This window comes from Anopheles arabiensis, chromosome 2, assembly GCF_016920715.1.
Source record: "Anopheles arabiensis isolate DONGOLA chromosome 2, AaraD3, whole genome shotgun sequence".
Taxonomy (NCBI): Eukaryota; Metazoa; Arthropoda; class Insecta; order Diptera; family Culicidae; genus Anopheles; species Anopheles arabiensis.
The window spans coordinates 45,541,005-45,558,678 of NC_053517.1; the positions used below are offsets into that span (position 1 = coordinate 45,541,005).

The following is a 17,674-nucleotide window of genomic DNA, read 5'->3' on the forward strand; positions in this document are numbered from 1 at the left end:
TGTCGAACGACGTGTCCCCCGTGCGACGTCCACAGTGCCAATGCTGTCAAAGCCATTCGGTCTCGATATTCCGTGCCGTGGCGTAATTCGGCCCAGCCGAAGGACCACGGATAAGCGAGCCTGGGTCGTATTTTGTGTAAACTTTTCGAGACGTCGGACGCGTCGTGTGCTTGCTCGCGGTCTATCGAACATTTTCCTTTGCGCGAGGATTTTCGCCGCACGGGGACACAGCCCGCCAGCATAAATCTGACTGTGCAATCGTGTGTCGTGTAGAGTGTAGCATTAAAAAAACAACAACGGAACAAACCGCCGTCTAAAGGTAATTAACCGGTGCGAATGAAAAGCGTTCAGCTAATTTCGCTCGTGGCTCTGTGCATCGGCTCACAACTTCTCGGTGTGCGTATGTCGCGATCCCAAATACAAGTGCTTGTGGCTCACAGCCGAGGAAGAAGAGTTTTGATTGGCGTCTCGCGGCGTCGCTCTAGCTGAGAATTGCCCAACTGTGTGTATGTGTGTTTGTGTGTGTGTCTATGTGCGTCCGTTTCGTACGAGAGTGCGTGAATGATCCTGAATGATTCGCCGTAGCAAGTAACGATGGTGTGCGATGGTGGTGCGTTCTTGGAACTAGCAGCAGCAGCAGCAAAGTATGAATGAACAAGAGGGAACGCCTGTAAAGCAAGAAAACCTAAGCTCAGACGACGGTGTGTGCGGTGATTCCGGGTAGGTGCAACACACTCACACACGCACACACACACGCATCGTCGTCTGCACCCTGGTCGGTGGCCCGTTCCACCTTGCCCTGATCTTGCGTTCCTTTGTTCCGGAGCAGGAGAGCGAGAGTGGAAGCTGTCAATTGCATTGCCGGGGCGCATCGTTTGTCGGTTTGAAAATTGCGATTGTCCGTAAGAGGGGGCTGGTGGTGGTTGTGGTGGAGGGTGCCGAATGAAAGTAGTGATGGCACACGAGTAATTAATATTCGTCTGAAGGACATACTTCCTGCTGCCTTCTCCCCGGGTGCGGGCTCGATGAGACGCGTTCCGGGCGTGCTTCGCGTCCCGCGGGAGGAACAATCTCGTCGAAATCAATCTCATCTCAGTCCGGATTCTGTCACTTCCCATTTTTCTCACCTCGTTCCCGGTATTTGACGCTTTAATTATGTGAATTGACGTTTCAAAGCAGTGTGCTGTGCAAAAGGGCGTAAGGATTTCAGTGCGGTCCTTCACCCTTGCCGAGATATAGCGGTCGTGCGACGTTTAAAAGAAAACATTAATGATGATTACACCGTTCGAATGATAATTATTAGTGATTTATTGCTGGCTTTCTTACCTGCCACAGCCGGGATGGATTGAAATTTGCCGAACTGGATGAATACAAAATTTCGTCGAATTTTCTTCGTTTGCCTTTCGTTTCGTTTCGTTTCGTTTGCGCCCCTGATGGTGTGCAGCAAACAATCCTCTCGGTGCAATGCGTTGCAGTATGCAACTGACAAATGGTTCGGATGCTCTCTTAACTGCACACACACACACACATACACGGAGACACAAAATTCAATGCGAAAAAAGGGAACCTAACTGCTCGTTACGGGATTGGTTCTTTGTGGTATCGGTTTTTTTTTTTCATTTCAAATTCGTATTTTTCTCACGGTGTTTTGCAAGCAAACAAAAAATACTCTAGAAAAAAAAGCTCTACACGTGTTCGAGGTAGTATTTGCTATTCTAAATTATTTACGCAACTATCGGTTGGTTTATTAGGTATTTAAATCATATTCTGCTCTAAAGCATCTTTTTTTCAAACAAGGAAAACTAAGGACATCCTTTCCTTGTCTGTTTGTCATGGGTGTGCTCCTTTCTTCCAGCCAAGGCTGCAGCATGTTGCCATGGTGATTTACGTTTTGCTCCTTGCAGAGTGCTAGCTCACGTTTGATGGAATACTGGAAGCGATTGCGGATGTTTCTCTGTGATTTGTATTACCAGTGTTTTACCTCTAGCAATGAATGAAATTTGTAAACACATTTTTTTCTTTTGTTCATCACCAACTTTCCTAAAATCCTCTAAATCATTTTATCTTTCTCCGGTTACAGTGCGTAATGAATTACAACGAAAAGTGTAGTGCAAAAGTGTGTTGTTAAGGCAAGAAAATTCTAAACCTCCATTACGGTGAGCCCCCGGCCCTCCCGCGCATTGTGTGCATATTAGGGAAAGTGTGCAAAAATATTCTTGCTCCGTGTGAATGTGAATGAATGTGCATATCCTCCCGCAAGGAAAAAAAAAGAGAGAGAGAAAATAAATCCTCCCGCTCGTAGTGCAGCAGGTTTGCGTGCGTGTGCAATTATGCTGATTGAGGTGCATAAAACGTGGATCGTGCGCGGGGAGCAGAAGTAAAAATAATAGTTAAAAAAAGCCCAGCGCGCGCATATAATAGTGAAAAGCCGTGCGAGGGGGAGGGAAGCGCCCGCCCGGTCGCTCGGGCCAGTGAGAATCATTCTCGCTGCACACTAGTGAGCTACACGATCACACGATCACGCTGTAACGAGAGCGAAAGAGAGAGAGAGAGAGAGCAAGAGTGTCCTGGGTAGCATAGAGAGTGAGTGAGAGAGAGCGGGAGGGAAAGCGACAGGTGAAATTTTGTCGCCCAAGTGCAGAGAGTGGTGCATCCGCCGAGTCGCGTAAGTGCATTTGGAGGGTTTGTGCTGTTGTTGTTGGGTTGGTTTGGTGTGCCTGCCGCGTCGGTCCCGACTCTGTGTGTGAGCTCCCAGAGGGCCTTGATTTGATGTGTTAGTGCGGGTGTGTGTGTATGTGTATTTCTCCATTCTGGTTTCGGTGAACGACGAGTGTGTGCTTTTGCGTTGTTGCCCCTGTGCAGTGCAGGGCAGTCGGTCGGGATCGGTGGAAAGTGGTGAAAAAAGAAACCAGAAGTTTGTAATTGTTGGCGACAGCGAATCGGCATCCAACGGGTTGCTACAATACACACACACAGCGCACAAGCGACAGAACGACAAACGATATTCATTAGTGGACGAAGACGGTTGGCGCCCAGCTAGGCCGGTGACCCTTTTGTTCGCCGGTGAGTATGATAATGAGCAACGATGGAACTGCTGACCCTTAGCGGCACACAGGTACGGCGTGATGTAATGATGTAGTCTGTAATGTTTTTGTAAATGAATGTCTAAATATTGCACACTTTAGCGTAATCGAGTGGAAGTGAACTCGACTGGGACATACAACTATTGCTTAATGTAGAGCAGGGCAAAATGGAACAAAACATTTGAACGTAGAAAATCGGGCTTCATCGAACTGGTGAACGAGAAGGAAAATGTTGTCGCTAATAATATACTGTGTGACATAAAATTTTCCATTTATAGTCATATTCCATTTTCCATTTATAGTCATTTCAAGCAAATGTGGAAAAGTAATAATTAAGCATGCAAACTATTTATGTCTTTTTACGTAAACCAAACCTACGTAATGTCTCACGCTACTGTATATTCCTTACTTGGAGCCTTTCACGATACTAGCCAGCTTTTTTATGTGGAGTTTGACAGTTGGCGGCAGAAATCATGTCAACACTCCATACAAAACCACACACAAAACTAGTGTGCGATGCTCAACTTAGGCCTGAGTCTATGAACATGTTGCGGCAACATTTGTTCAATGGCAACATTTCTGGATTTTCCTATTTATTTCAAAAACTGTGCTCATATTCATTCACAAAAACAATTTAAAATTAAGTTGAAATTATTTCGTTTCCGTTTTGATGTGCAAACAAGTCCAAAATTGTTCATGCAACATGAGGTTGACAGTGCGTCCATACGTTTTAGCAACATATGTTCCCGCAACATTTTCATTGTCCCGGGCCTTAGATTTTTAGAATTAGATTAGGGCTTTAGAATTAGATTCGAGTACAATGCTTAAAAAAAATGCTCGAAAAAAGGTCGTGTTTTCATTTATCCTAAAGTGCATTACATAGATCAGGTGATGGAATCTAGAATCAAAGTGTATGTAGACCAAGTGGTCTCATAGCCTGTTTTTATAATCAAATTTGAACGTCACTTTTTCACATGATGGGTGAACACTTTTGCTCAAACAGGCTTTCTGGTAGCTTGACGAATACACAAAACACTCTTAAAATCTTCATTCAGAAGCAGAAGCGATAAAAATCAGCCTTCTAAATTCATACATCTTGGGATAAGCCCACCTGTATATTATACCCTCTTAGATAGTTGCTCGAAAACTGCTGTACAATGCAAACAGCTAACAAGCCGAAATTTCAGCCTACGAACTTAAAACGGAAAGGGGCCCAACATTAGTAATGATCCACGTCGGGCGAATTATAGAATTTGTCACGTGTATCATTCACAGAGCGCCAATTCAGTATGGATGAATTTTGAAAATAATAATGTTTAATCCTAATGGTTTAAAATGTGCTGAACATTGTCTTGAAATATGTCTTTTCCCTTTACTTAATATTGCTTGTGAAGAATTCTCTCATTGAGATCAATTGAAAAACAACAAAATACAGCTCTAAGTGAGTGATGATTGTTGTTTTTGGCAATTACAGCGCAACATTAACGTTTCGGTAACGGCTATGCCTTCAAATTCAAAATTATTTATTGCTTAATATTTGCAATGCAAACCGGCAAACTCCCATTACATCCACTGAAAATGCATTAGCACAGACGTCTTGACACGGAACATAAGTTTGACCACCGACCCCCCTGGGTTCGGCTCCCCGGTTCCTTTGCACCGCACAGTACATTTGCTAATTTAATTGGTACAAACGCTTGTCCATCCGTTTTTACAAAGGGGGAGGGCCAAAAGTATAATAAGTCATCGGTGGAGTGGGAAGGGAAAGAGGGGTATGAGGGCTGCTCCAGTCGTAAAACGAAAATGCGATGAGCGCACTTTACCTCAGCCCACCAGAAGCACACACCGGTGGCCGATTATCTCCTTCATTAAGCTTCCTCATTTAGCTTCATTCCTGAGCTATGGTGTGTGTGTGTGTGTGTTGCTGTTCAGTTGTGGCCAGTTTGCCGCATGCAGTTTCGCACAAACCCTGGTTGACGTTCTTTTTACCGTCCGCTGGTCGTCGTCGGGCCAACGCGTCAAACCAAAGCTTTATCCTCCAGTCTCCCTCTGGCTGTTACTCTCTCTCTCTCTCTCTCTCTCTCTTTCTCTCTTTTTGCATATCACTGACTCTTTCTAATGCGCGCACCCAGTCGATTCTCAACTCCGGGGGCAACTCCGTTCTAACGCGGTCTGCAAGTGCGCCCTTGCGCCTCCGGCCCACCATCCTACGGTCCCGTGTATAGGTTGTCTTCCGCATCATCATCATCATCAGCAGCAGCAGCACCCCCACCCCTAGAATCAGCTCACGTCACGGACCGGCGAACAATGGCAAATACGGATACGGCGCGAACGCGTTTGTTGCGCGATCGAGTGTGTGGAGCGATTCCAACAGGGGGAGGGAGGCGCACCACAAACAACGAACCAAACACCTTCGAAACATGCGTTTTCTTCTCTATATTCCTTCGCTCTTTCTCTCCCTCCCTTTCTTCCACACACACACGCACACACACACACACACACACACGACACACCAAACCTCTCTGTGTTCGCATTCGGGCGCGATGAGGAATGCCGCAAGGCCCCGGAGGGCCGCGATTATTGAGCGCTTACAACAAATCTTGCTCATTTAAGCTGTTAATTTTAATTTTCCCTGCACACTACCACCACCACCACCACACCATCACACGCTTGCTGCTGGAGCTGTTTTTTTCTTCCTCCGGTCTTCTCGGTGTTGTTTTAGTCGTTCCTTCCCCCGATTCGTCACCCTTTTTTTGGTGGCGGCGGCGGCGGCGGCGGCAGCCGTTCGCCTTCCTTTCCCGGTGCTGTTGGGTTCGCCTGTGCATCTGGGTTTATCAACGTGCGTTCCTTTTTTACCTTTGTTCCGATTACTCTGCATCTCGCGCTGGAAGTTGGTGGTTTGCCGTCATCCATCGGCAGCACAGTGGGAAGAGGGCAAGAGGCGTACGGGTCTATGATGGTTGGATTAAAACATATTCAGCGCCATAATGCGAGTGTGGATTTATGTGTTAAATGAAACATTTCAAAGAGTAAAACAAGAATCAATATTCCATTATTTGCAATTTCAATCTTTATTTCTGTCTGCAGAAGAGTCGATAAACATTATTGCTTCGTTTGCCTAAAGAAAGGATGTAATATAAAAAATAGACAAAAACTATGCTCGTTTTTTTCTGCGCAAACTGTAAAATACAGACAAAAAATACATTTTTTTATCTAAATTTTATTGTCAAATCATTGATTTACGTAAATGATTGTCCTACTTCTCATGTGGCGGCTTGTTTGGTTGGGGGCTGTGCTGCTATGCTGGTATAGTTTTTCTTACCACTTACCTTTACACTAGTCATCTTCAGTCGTCTTATAATGATTTACGACGTTAACAAAAAAAAAGAAGGCGAACGCTCCCATCATCATTGCAGAATCGATCACACCGAGGATCGAAGTTTTTTCACCCCTTTTTTCGTGGTTCTGTGTTCAATTTCTTTTTACTTCTGTTCCGAGCTGTGTTGCCTCTATTTTCTACTCTCTTTCTCTCGCTCTCTCTCTCTCCCGTTCTAGCTCGCTTATTCTTATGCGAGGTGGGATGATTTTCGTTCACAATCGTTTCATCATTTCCATCATAAATTGGTTGAAGATTTCCCCACCAGCCTAACCCGCGTTATTTATGAGCCTTTTTTTCTATCAACCTCTCTCTTTCTCTCTCTCTCTCTCTACTTCCCGTCTCTCTTATCGACCACCAAAACCTGCCGGACCGATGTAGCGCTGATCAAATGCCGCTGCTGCTCATGGTGCTGCAGCTCCCGGGGTTGCCTGATTGTCCAAAAGTGGGATTGTGTGTGTGTGTGTGTGTTCCTGTTGAACACATACACACCGAGGGACACACAGAACCAAAGGGTGGGCCCCCCGAGATTCGGAAACGAGGCGATCGTTTTTTTAGCGTTTATGATGGCGCGGTGTATTCATTTTCTATCCCTTTGTGTGTTGCGCCCCTCCCCCCATCTTCCCCTGCATGGCTACGATTGGTGGACGTCTTTGTAACGGGGGAAAGCAGAAAGTCCCGAACCGATCAAGCCTCACTTTCGCAGTGATGAGAAATGGGGTGGTGAGGGGAATGTTTTAGGGAACTGGCGGCGACGGCGCGCACGTTGGGAATAAGCTATTTTCTTACCCATTCTTATGTTCCCCCCTCATTCCTTTCTCGCCCCAAGAGCTCGTATTCCTTTCTTTTGCTTTTTGGGCTCCCTCGCTGCTGCCAGAGCCCCTGTCGTACCAATTCATTCGGCCTTTCCCAATGATTGCCCTTCAATTTTTCACCTGACCGATGTGGTGCGCACACGGAACAGTGTGCGATGGCCCGAAAATTTGGGTCATCCGCGCATCACACACACACACACACAAATACAGAGTGTCTAATCCTCATCATCAACACTGCGGCGCTGCTTCAACGTTTGGAGTTTTGAGCTGTGACGAATGGTTCAGTGCCGAAGCGGTGTGTGTATGTGTGTGCCAGAGACTGTAGCTGATGATTAGCCGCGACTCTAAGGGGGGAGGGCAGTAAGAAGCAGAAGAAAGGTTTAATCTTTCCCGCGCTGGTCGCGCTGCCGGCTTGTGGCCCATGTACTTTCTTTTGGCTATCTTTCGCTTCATTACTTGGTTGCCTTTTGCGCTCGTTGCTCGATTTTGAATCCCGCCTTCCTCTGCGCTCTCTCCCGCTCATCCGTTTGGGCAGTTTTTAATGGGCTGCGTTGTTGTTGTTTTCTCTCTCTCTCTCTCTCTCTCTCTCTCTCTTTACATTTCTTTAGCCAAGTATTTATGATGGCTTCCCGCTAAAGGAATTCATTCCACCAGTTTGGGGAGGGAAACTAGCGGGGGCAACATTGGGCTGCGGAAAAATGCTAGAATGTGTTTTCTCCTTCTGCCTTCTGCCTTCCAAGGGGGCCGCATGCACCTTTCTTCGCGACGTGTTTCTATTTATTTTGGCAATAGCACGCCCCCCCCCACCGCCACCCCTTCCTGTTGGGCCCTGTTTCGAGCCACAAATTGCTGTTGCTTTATGCGGGATGGATGGAAAACTGGGTGGAAATTAGTTCCCGATTAGTGTTGCCGTTCCCACCCCCTGGACGCCATACCCCTCCCCCCCCCCACTGCCCTGGTGGACGCCTCTCGCAAGTGTTTCGCGCCCGTGCGCCTGATGGACGAATGATGATGGTGGTTAAATCGATGTCCGTCCGCTCGATGATGCAGGTTTGGAGCTTTTGTGTTCCCTTCCCCCTCTTCTTCCTTCCTCAAAAAAAAGTCGATGGAATTCGGTAGTCCAGTTTCCCCATCTGCTGCCCGTTTGTTAGTATCGGCTGCCCCGGCGTTAAGCGTAGCCTTTCGAACGGTTTAATCCACTGTGCGAATTTATAAACTCATTAATGTTTGGTTCATTTTTTTCTCTTTCTTCGATGCACAGTTTAATTTTGATGCTTGTTTTGTGATGCTTAGTATATTTGATTCATTTTTTATGATGATTTTTCAAACAAATATTTTAAATTAATATTGGAATAAACGATTTTGCTTGAAATAATTTGCCGTTGGTAGGAGACAGTTATTTATTTAAAAAGATTGAGGAGAGTTTTTTTTCTGAATATCTATTTGTCCCGCCTGGATGATCAGTTTGAAGAATTAAATATGCCAAAAATTCTTTGAATGTAATGTCGCCTGAAAGATTGTGTTATGGTTTTAGTATAAATTTATCCCTTTCCTTCTTTGTCCCAAAATAATGATCAGTTTAAGAAGAATCCGTCACATTTCCGGAGGATCAGTTCGTCTGCGGCTAAACTACAAATCGGGCAGACGAGAAAAAAGAAAAGTCTAAAACAATCCTTTCGCAACAGTGGACAAACATGTAGGAAAATTGATTACGCGTTCGCTTGTATCGAATGGGAAAACAATTGCTGAAACAACCATTTCCTCCGATGCGGGCTGCTGCTGCTCCTGCTGCCCCAATGCCAACGGTGAAGGTCGTGTTGATGTTTCATTTTCGCTCCCACAATACACAGTTTAAAGTTTCCCAGCACGTCGCCGACCGCAGCATCAACGGCGACGGCGGCGGTGGCGATACCAACGCATTGTGGCATACCCGATGTTAGTGCTTTTCTTGTGCGTCCCGCTGGCTCGCTGGCCGCATGCTTGGAACGGATTGCCCTGGAATGTTGTGCCTGATTTTCACATCCACCCACCGCCGCAGCCTCTTCCTCCGCTCCGGATGGGAAGATATATTTATGCTGCACAAACGAGAACGGCCTGTGTGCTGCTGCCGATGCGATGGCGTTCAGCACGGTTCTCTTTTTTTTCCAAATAATCGAACGTTTTTCCTCCAGAGGATATTGAACGTCGATGCAACGGACGTGTGTTTTGTTTTGTTTTTTCTCTTCCCAAAACCACGTCCGACCATGGAGCTCCAGAAAGGAAGAAAAACGCATTTTTACGCCGGGGCGTTTGTAAACGATGGCCAGATCCGGTGGCTGCGGGTTTTCACTCGGCGTTTGTTTGTTTATCTTTACCAAACGAAATTTATCTCTAACCATTACGCGGGTGTACAACGCAGTGTGGGCGGGTATGGAAGGTATGCCCAATTCCGAGAAGGTAGCAATGGCGGTTTCTGTTTTCACAGCCACTGCACATTTGCTTCTTTTACAAAATTTTCCCCCATTTTTTCCAAAGGCTCGTTGGAACGAACAATTTGACATAAAAAACAAAACGCCGTCTAAAACGCGTCTTCTCACGGTACGAAAAAATTGGGCAATATCGCACCAACTCTTTACTTTTGGTGCCCGTTTCACAAGCTCTGCAGGGAAGAAAGTGAAAAAACGGGGCGGGAATGTTTGTTTTTTTTATTGACCATCTCGCGGTGCCAAACGTCCTCAACCGGCAGTAAATAACTTGCACGCAGAAAGTATAACCCGGGCGGTATTTACTGAAATCTCGATGCTGTTGAACGATGCTGCGATAATTCTTTGCCAGTTGAAGTGCTTCTTCCGGCCCAATTTTGGGTATGGTGGAGCTTTCGTGACCAGTTTCTATTTTTTTTTTGTAGTAGTAGTTACATTCACTTAGCTTTGCCTTAATTTTTTATCGGATCTACGAAATCATGCAGGCACAACAAAAAAGAGTTGGTAGACAAAAAAGTGAAATAAACCAAACGGATGTCCGGAAGATGGAGCGAAAATAAAATTAAACGAAAAAAACTCCCTCTGCTCAAAAAAAACCCCCACAATCCAACGCGTCCAATAAACGCAGCTTCATTTTGTTTATATCTGTGTGTGTTTTTGACGCTATTCATTCTTTGCTTGTCCGGGTGAGGATTTCTATTTAATTTTTTGGCGGACATGGTGGCGCAGAGCTATTCCCTCCCCCCCTCTTTCCCTACCATCAAGCGTTTCTGCCACACCGCCGGCGTTTGACTTATTTATGTTTTATTTGTTTATATGTCGTCGGATGGCGGGCCGCTACGATATCTGCTTTCCCATCCCAGATTTCGGATCCGTTTTTGGGCGGTGGTGCGGTTTTTAAAATGTTCCCTTCCGTTTCCGCGCTTCCGCTCCGAAGCCCCCCAATCCCCCCCATCCCCCACAACCCCATCTTCCCTGCGCTTTTCTCCGGCAACTTTGGCGTTTGCTTTCCCTTCCGTGCTGCAGTGGCCGTGTGGCATAAACCGCTTTTTTCCTTCCATTATTTAATTTGACTTGCGGTGGCATGTCGCTCATGGGAATTTATCAAATTAAATTTTGATCATCGCTTTCCGCCGGCCGGTGGATATGGAGGAGGAGAAGATGCTGGTTGTGGTTGGATACGGTAGAGGGTTACGCAGGGAGCGGCAAAAAGCTACTTCTTCGCCTGAGAAGATGCTTTCTGCGCTTTCGAGCGCGATCTTTCTCCCCCCCCCCCTCCCCCGGTTTGCTGCCGGTGGAGCAGCCAGCAGCAGCAGCAGCGATCGAGCAATCAAAGGTTTTGGCTGCGGTGTGGTGTTGGTTATTGTGCCGTTTTTCCCTTCGCAGCCAATTTTTGGAGCTTAATTTTTCCTTCCTTCCTACCGCTGCTGCTGATTTGACCGATTTGACTGGTCAACGGGCGCCATCAACGGTCGTCTTGCATTGAAGAGGAAAAATGGAGAGCGAGAGAGACAGAGAGGGAGAGTGAATTGTGTTTTTTTTTGTTGCTTTTCGTCTGGTGTGAAAATTGAAGAACCTTCTTATTTTGTTTTGATTTGTATTTGATGGCAAAAATGGAGGCATCGTTTAAGTGCGGTTTTGTGGTCAAATGGGAATGGCGAGTAACGCTGGGGTACTTTCTTAGCAGAGGTTTGTCTCCAAACCTCTGCCGGCAACAAAGTAATGCGTACATTGGTGCTGAGAAAGATTGAATTTTCTGCACAGTAACGTTTCGCTGAGTTTTGGAAACGAAGCAGCACAACGAAGGAGGGAGAGATCCCTCCGACTGGTACAGCAGAACCGAAACGAGGCATATGCTTTTTGTTACGCCCAAACATAATATGGCCCATGTTGGCTGCTGTAGCTGCTCTCCAGGGCTCAGTTGGTGTGTGTGAGTGTGACTGTGCTTTAATTAAACAACCTTCAACGTGGTAGCTTCGGGCAGCTGCGAGACGTTTCCAAAGATTTCGTTCTGCGATGGCTGGTGCCCCCGGGTCCCCCGTTCTAATGAGGTAAGAATTTCTGGCTCTCCGACCAGGCCCGGGAAAGGGCGTAAGCCGGGTAGCAGCTGATGAGCCACCCACCCGTAACGGGGTTCGGGCTTTCTGTGCGGCCATCGTTGGGGAGTGTAATCAACTAAACATGGTGAAATTAATTAGTGCTAGGCAATAATTGTTAAATAAAATGTAACCAAACTGAGACCGGGGAAGAGGAAAGTAAAAAAGTGAGTAAAAAAGAGGCACACACACACAGCGGGGGCAATAAAATGCTAATCGTGCAAGGTAGATGGTATCCAAAAAAATGATTTCGTACCGATGGTAGTAAAGTAAGGCTGAAAGTGTGTTTCGTGTGGGAAATATCATGCAAAGTACGGTTTACGCCACTAATTGGGGGCGAATCGAAAGGAAATAAATACATTAAACGAAAGTTGTGTGGTGATGGTGTAACACACTATGAAGGAGAGCAATAAATGAAAACGAAAAATGTTAAAAAAATATTAAACTAAAGGGAAGGCGGCACATTGGGATAACTCCAACCTCGGGATAGAATTACCACATAATTGCTTCGTCTTTGGAAATAGTTTCGTTCAATAAAACCACATTCCGAAACATGCTGCTTGTGTGACACACACACACATACACATCGGAGGGAGAGAGAGAGAGCGAGAGTCCTTCCAAGTAACGGAACGGATTCGTTCTTATGCGCCCCATTGCCTTACCGTGCCGGTGCCGGAAGCACCGACCACGCCAACATCTGGTTAATGGCTGCTTTTTATTGCATTCCACCACGCGTTGAAGTTAAACAGCCCAGCCAACGGGTGCAGCAGCCTTCCCCCCCCCCCAATGGCCTGCCAAACATATGAACATAATATCGTATCTTCCCCCCGTTGCCAACGAACTGTTTCGCTTTCACCTATGAAATTGGTTCTTATGTGTGCGTATGTGTGCTTGCTGCGCTCACCCACGAGTTCTCTCTCGAGCATGGCTGACTTGAAATTAAAGGTTTTTTGTTGTTGCTGTTGCTGTTTTTTGTCGTCGTTCTCGTTGGGGAAGGAAATAATTTTACGATCCGAAACACACGAAGAGCAAAACGCCCCTGCAGAGCAGACTGCTGTGTGTGTGTGTGGGGGGCCTTTCTGTCCCCTTCTCAAGACCTCCAAAACGCGCCAACACCACACACACTCGTTGAAAGGTAGGGTGACACCGCATTTTCTTCCTCCACTTGTATTTTGCTTCTGCGTTTTTACGAGTTATGGTTTTTTTTGGGGGAGGGCGTCCCCAAGTTTTGGAGTGCGTTTGTACATGCACATTTTGCGAAACATGTTTGGTGCGCTGTTAAAAACCGCAAACTCGAAACTCCTCGCCGACGTGTGTCGATTTGCTAATGATACCCGGTACGCTGATCGGTATCCAGTTTGGCGGTGGTGGTTAACCATTTGTCGTGGGATTTGGAGCTCTTTCCAACCTGAAACAGGTGACTTTTAAGTACAGCCAAACGATTTCGTGCGGTTACGCATATTGCGGCAGACTGGAAGGGCAGTCAACGCAACAACGCAACAACGAGAGCAGTAAGGGCATGGGGATGGTTCATTTTTCCTAAATTGCGCTTTGATCTGCAGCTGTTTCCGTTTCAGAAGAAGGTTGAAACCCGGGTTTCATCACATTCGGCACGAACGGCGGGCGAGGAAGCGAAAATTGTGTTCCGTTTAGCAGCGTGTGTGTGCCATTTTGCGGCCGTAGTGGGAAGTAGTGGGAAGAGTGCAGTGGAAATTGTCGTAATTCATACCCGTAATACGCAAAAATAGCGATAAACTTAACACTACTTTGATTTTTATCCATAAATTAGGGCTCAATCAACTGTTCATAGCTCTAGTGCCAACATGTTGAGTGAAGCAATCAGTATCAGAAGGACGTTCAGGCGCACCCGAGGGGTTTTGAAACGAAGTTTTTAATGTCATTGCGTTAGTGCGTAGGTTGATTCAAAGAATTCGATAATTGTGAAATCTAAAGTGAGTGTCTACCAACATCAATCAACCAAGGAATAGTTCACTATGGGGGCAACAACAAAAATGACAATTATTAAATTAAATTGGACATTTTTGAGTTCACCCACATCGATCGAACTGATTAAAACATGCCGCGTGGGGGCGTGCGCGCGCTTACCTGCTAAAAGAAAACCCGTTGGAATAATTCCAAAATTGTTGCGCTAAACTTCACCCGCCATCAGCGAGCTGTAATTAGCGCTAAAGTGCTGGCGAGACCGATCAAAATTCTTTAGCGCATTCTTTTTCGCATCATAATTATTGCCCTACTTTACAGCTTTTTTTCGGGCCATCGATTGCCGTTTTATGTTTTCGGTCCGGCGCTCCACGGCCCCAGTTCTTTCCCTCTCACATTCGTGGGGGAGGGACGGAAGTGGTGGGCGTTTGTCAAATGGCAGAAGGTGGAAAAAAGCATAAATATGTGGTAGGTAGGTGGCAGGGTTTTCCATTGATTGCTTTCAGCTGTGCGTTACGCCAACCCAACCCGACTGGTGGTGGTGGCGTTGCGGGAAAGCGAGCGAGTGTTGCGAATGATTTTTGTCACCCCCCGGGATAAAAATACATTCCTTTCCAGCCCTCTCGAGATAGAACTCCTTTCGGGTGTCGCGTGAGTGAGGGAGGGGAATCGCGATAGAATGGTAAAATGTTTATTTTCCTCAGTTTCAGCGGACGGCGTTTTTTTTTTTTCTGCTGTGGCGCGTGTTCGAGGGAAATCCAGCTCCAACATGGATTGTTACATGATGATGATGGTAGTGGGGGGAGGTGGTGGTGTGCCCAACCCCAATTACATTCCATCAGTGTTAATGCTTCGCATGCCATGGTTTGTGTGCTATATGTGCTTTTAATTTGCGGGAAACACTTTCCCAACCCGGGTCGGGTCGGGTCGGATGGAATTTGGAATGAGTCAGCTGTGCATGTGTGTGTGTGTGTGTGTGTGTGTGTGTGTGTGTGTGTGTGTGTGTGTGTGTGTGTGTGTGTGTGCTGTTTGTAGCAAGGATTTTGTGTGCTGTTGGCCATTTGCCGGATTTGCCCGACGGACGCGGCCAGAGGGAGCAGCGAATGAAGATATTAACATTTGCGCTAACCTTCTCGGTACGATTTGATCGCCATCGGAGGCGAGTCGATGGAATGTTTCGTTCTTTTTGTGTGTGTGTGTGTTTTTTCTTCTTGCCCTTCCCTAGACTACCATTACTCGCCTATAGTTTGGAGCAAAAAGGGAATATTATTTTCGTTCTTCTGTGCCGTGTGCACTCCAGTAGGCGACTGGCTCACAAGAAACACAACACGCGGGCGCCGAAGGACTTGGCTGTATGAATTAATTGCCGCTCTCGGTGCTCCACGCCAAGGAACCGTTGTGTAAAGTGGCGCCCCATCCGGCCCAAGGCTTCTGGCAGCGGCCCTTGCGCAAGCTCCTCATTCGCTCTGAGGCACGGCGTAGCAAAATGTCGGTGTCGTTTTGTTTTATTTTTATGTTTTTGTTCGTCTCCAGCGAATGTTATTTTTCCACGCTCTCAAACACACTTACGCCCGGGCGCCACTTGTTTGCCGCTAGCGAACGGAGCGTAATGTTTTGCCATTTTTATTTCTCTTCTCCTGATCAGTGCCTGCTTCTTCTGCGACCGAACGATTAGGTTTGGCCGGCACGATCACCACCAGCACCAGAGTGCCCGAGCCTCCGGTGTGTGGTGTACGCGCGGCGCAAGAAGTATGGCGCTCTGGAGCATGATTTTAGCATATTTTGCACGTTCAGACACACTCTCCCATGCTGGCGGTGTTGTGGCTCGATGCTGAAGGATTTGAGCGATAAATAAATTCCTCAAGGTCGCACTCTCGTCATCGCTGCTGGTGATTTGCCCGCTGCCGGGTCCCTCCGGTGCTCCCTTGCTGTACTTGCTCTGCCGACGATACTGTGTAGGGCTTCTCGGTGGGACAACATGTACACACACACACACACACACACACACACACACACACACACACACACACACACACACACACACACACACACACACACACACACACACACACACACACACACACAACGTGTCCTCCTACGAAGCTGCTTACAATTGTTATATGGGGCAACCAGATCCGTTTTGATCCACATCAACCTCGGGACTAACCGAAGAAGCGAGTGTGGTATGGAGTGGCGGGTAAGGCGATTAATCGTGATGATTGTTGCTGAAACCCACCCAATAAATCTCCGTCGCCTCGCTCCACAGGATCTCCCCTGCCCGCGGAGGTGACATATTGGAACGCTTGGGTACCTTAAAGAAGCTTTGCTTACGCTGGGTTCCGGCTGCCGAGGCTGCGGCGTGGGGCTGGTTGTGGCTCAAGTGCAAGTGCGGCTTAGAATTAATTTGCGGCCAGCATTTAGTTTGCTTTACTGCCACTTCTCTTGAGCGAGCGCGCAGGAAATGGAGCTTTTAGTTGTTGTTGCTGTGGCGGTGTGGTTGTTGTTTTTATTTTCCTTGATTAATGATTATTTCATTATTTTGCACAAAATATTAGTCGCATGCTTACACGCTATGCGCTTAACATAGGCAGTCGCGGGGGGGGGGGGGGCAGTGACGTGACATAATTTATATAAAAAACGCAACAAATTGGAAAGATTTGCTTGTGGATGACATGTGGTTTTGTTGTATTTATTTTATCCTTGACATACTTTTAAAAGCTTTCATTCTTTGATTTCCTAAAAAATGGGAAAATATTGCATATGTTTCGTATATTTTAACATTCTTCGAATCTTGAAAAAGTAAAGACCCCTGCTGTTAATATCCTTGTGTTAGCCTGGGCCAGTGTAATGCAGTTAGTGATGTGCTCTCTGGATCTCCGGGTATTGTTGGTCCAATTCTAACTAAGGCAAAATCGGAGTCATCAGATCCAACTCCGACTCCAGACGACTTCGAACGTCTTCCGAGGACTCTGGATGACTCCGAATGACTCCAACTCCGGACGACTCCTACTCCGGACGACTCCTACTCCGGACGACTCCGTCTTCGAACGATTGCCAGCAAATAGCCATGAATAATGCTAGCCGGATCTAACTTCCAGACTTGGTTGTGAAGTTTTTGGAATCAGATCGGAGCACTAAATGCAGCGCAATTTGATAAAAGTCAAATGTTCTTCCCAAGCGGATTGTGTTCTAATCCACAGCAGTGCATTATAGATGAGCCTGGACACATTCGATACTGTCGGGATATCTTTATCACCCCTCGAAAGGGTTAACAATGTCCCCAACTAAAAGACTGAAGATGTACACCGTCAAACCAACCACAAAATGGTGAAATAATTCAAGAACACGTTTCATCAATATCCATCCAATATCCAATCTTGAGCCAATCGAGCAGCATTTTCAGCGGTGATTTGAGCGGCAATATGTTAGTTTTTCAGTGAGCCCCCTTTCTTTCCTGGGAACCGTAATTCGCCCCCTATTGAACCTCGAGCAACGATCAATCGATGCGGGAAAAATCCAACCGCCCGGAACCCGTTTGACTTCAATTATTCATTTATTAGATACAGCAGCCACTTGACCGCGGTTATAACCACCGTGGACACTGGCCCGCTGTTTAGCACGCCCTCTCTCTCTGACCTGATAGTGAAGGACCACAAACCGAAAAGTGATATTTTGCCCCTTCCAGCCTTCCACGGGACCACCCTAGCAGTTCGTCCTAGCAGTTGCTGCCGCCACATCAATACAATCGTATAAATAATAACGGTGGCCCGGGAGAAATTGGTTGGCGCAGAAAACATCAAACTTTGGTTGGAGTGTGGTTACTTTTGGGAAGCATTTGGTTAGTGGTGGTCCGACGAAACCCCCTGTTCCACACATTTTTTGTTTGGAACTGCGGAAGCCA

General features: G+C 46.7%; 1 protein-coding gene across 4 annotated transcripts in view; it reads left to right on the plus strand.

The window, feature by feature from the left end:
• Positions 1–141: 141 nt before the first annotated feature.
• Positions 142–17,674, plus strand: part of LOC120908546 (latrophilin Cirl) — an 88,760-nt gene continuing 71,227 nt past the window's right edge. For 2 of the 4 annotated variants that reach the window (XM_040319691.1, XM_040319687.1), the window contains exons 1-2: positions 142–319; positions 2,081–3,115. The gene's annotated coding sequence lies outside the window, so the exon portion shown is untranslated. The other 2 variants (XM_040319688.1, XM_040319690.1) reach the window with 2 other exon arrangements.